Source organism: Mus caroli, chromosome 7, assembly GCF_900094665.2.
Source record: "Mus caroli chromosome 7, CAROLI_EIJ_v1.1, whole genome shotgun sequence".
NCBI classification, from domain to species: Eukaryota; Metazoa; Chordata; class Mammalia; order Rodentia; family Muridae; genus Mus; species Mus caroli.
Genome location: NC_034576.1, coordinates 64,904,635 through 64,907,134, shown reverse-complemented (window position 1 = coordinate 64,907,134; position 2,500 = coordinate 64,904,635). Strand labels below are relative to the sequence as shown.

The following is a 2,500-nucleotide window of genomic DNA, read 5'->3' as shown; positions in this document are numbered from 1 at the left end:
TGAATCTTGCAGGCAACAGAGCCAATGAACAGCACAGGCAGAGATTTTTCTAGGATTCCCCACACTCCTGCTTTAGTCACAGGCTCCTTCTTCTTGTGTAGGAAATGTGAATCTGCTTCTGAAGCCACTGCTTCTGCTTAATATCTGGCATCCCTCTCTCAGTCCTGTACTCCTGCAGAAAAAGGCAAGGAACATGATGCAGTTTGAAATCTGTTCCTTACATTTTCTTGGGGACATGCTGCGTTTCAGGGTTTCAGAGGTTCAACTGTTTTGTTTTGTTTTTTTTTCCTTTTTTCTTTTATTTATTTGTTCTTCTCTCTTCCCAGCCACAGTGTCTGCTCCCGCCCCTTGCTCTGGACCCCTCAGCCCCCTTCTCCTCTGCATGTCCATTTCACTTCAGAAATAAGCAGGCCTCCCAGTGATATCAATTGTACTTGGCATAGCAAAACTGCATTAAGATCTGGGTTTTGGAGTAAGGTTTAACTGTCATTTTGCTTTTGCAAACACATGTTTTTATATTTTATTTTCTCTTCCCTATCTGCCTGTACCATTCATCCTATGAACTCCAGCAAGACATAAGAATATTTGAAAATCACTTATCTCTCAGTGGAATCATATTACTGTTTTATACTCTCACTGAAATAAATGTACTCAGCAAATTTCTTTGTCACTATTTGAAAATGAATATCCATTGACTGGCCAGCATCTCATTAGCATTACCTTTTCACCAATCACTTCTCTGTGATACATCCCTTGTGTTTATGAAATTAAAGTGCTTTGTGTTGCTCATTATCGAGCCTGATAATGACTATAATAATTTTTAACATTCTCACAGTTTATTATCAGCTTCATAGGCCACACAGGAAATTAGACTACATATAGCCTTTTAAAAAACAGAAAAGTAACTGAGGAGATCCAAGATGAGTCTTGGGACTCATTTCCCAGGGAGAGTCCCTGAAAGGGAAACCACACAATCCAGTAAGACTCTACTCACAGCATAAAAAGCAAAGATGTCTGTGTTAATCTGGCCCTGGAGAATAGGGCCCACACCTCTATGAAGCTACTGACATAATGCTGTGTGAAGATCAGAGCATACCTGCATTCCTGGAGAAGGAGTTTATATCCCAGGAAGGGGTCATACCCATTGGAGTTCCTCATCCAGGACAGATCCCATTGGGGCACGAATGGGAGACCTCTTGCCAGGACATAGGCCCATTATACCTGGAGGAGACCCCTTTACCCATAGGTGGGGGAGGACACCCATTACCAGGTGTGTACTGAGTTGAGACTCCTGCATTACTGGCTCTGGCTGCAGCTGCAACAGTTGCAACAGTAACTCTTCCTTGTGGGGTCATCACCTGCTGGGATGACCCTCCAATATTTCATACTAGCCCAGAAAAACCTACAGGAACCTGGGGCATGGGAACACCAGCTGGGATTCCTCCTCCAGCAGCCTTGAGAATACCTGGCCGTCCAGCAGCTCCAACAATTGGCACTCGGGCAATGCCAGTATCTTTAGGTGGAGGAGGTCCTTCTACTGTCATGTAGACCAGGTTCTCCCCCATAAAGCAACACCAGAACAATGACTCACTTCTCTTCTATTTCTGCTTGTTTGGAGTTCTTTAGCTTAATCTTCCTGAACTCATCACAGACACAAAAGATAAATTCATATGCTTGTCAAATGTTTTGAAGGTCCAGTGAAGATCTAGCTGTTTTGCAGGATGCCTCTCATCCTGTAGTTAATGTGCTGCACCATCTTGTTGCTATTGTTCACAGTCATCATGGAAGCTCACAAGGCTTAGTTTCCTGATGGATTGATTCACTTCCATAGAGGCCTCCTTGACTCAGAGCCAGCAACTGGATCCCCCCCCCCTGCTAACTGTCATAGTTTTAAACACTGGGTAGCTAAAATATGATTGTGTTAATTGAGGATACTTTTATGAATCATGTTTCATTGTACTGCCCCATATAATACCTTTGTCTTCATAATTTTAAAGGAGAAATAAACAATAACACAAAAAAGTTCTAGTCTACATTTACTTGTGTGTGTGTTTGTTTTTTCTTTGTTGTTGTTGTTGTTGTTGTTAGTACTGATGGTGCAGTAGCCAAGACTTAATGTGACTATCCTTACTTAATTACAGATGTGTTTGCTTAAAAATATCCCTTCATCTCTTTAAAGTGAGCACATCCAATATGAAGTATGACTGTTTTAACTTAGAAAGCAATTACCTGCAGTGTGGGGCTGTGGACCATGAGAGGAAGCATAGTAAGGTTGAGCTAAAGGCTTGAAAACTCAAGACTCTAAAAGAGTGGTAAGAGCTTTGCCTGCTCCCAGCACAAGGCTCCTGTCATATATCCACAGCCCTCTATATTATTGTGGCCATCAGTGATGTAAGGGCAATGCGCCTAGCACTCCCACATGTAGATGAGGTATTCCTAACAACTCAGACCAAAACAATAGTAAAAGGGGATGTGACAGCAGTCAATTAAGCTTAAAACA

The 2,500-nt window shown here is 42.2% G+C and overlaps 1 pseudogene; it reads right to left on the bottom strand.

Moving 5' to 3' along the window:
- Window positions 1–1,135: 1,135 nt before the first annotated feature.
- On the bottom strand, window positions 1,136–1,780 carry LOC110297952 (annotated as a pseudogene).
- Between the last annotated feature and the right edge of the window lie 720 nt (window positions 1,781–2,500).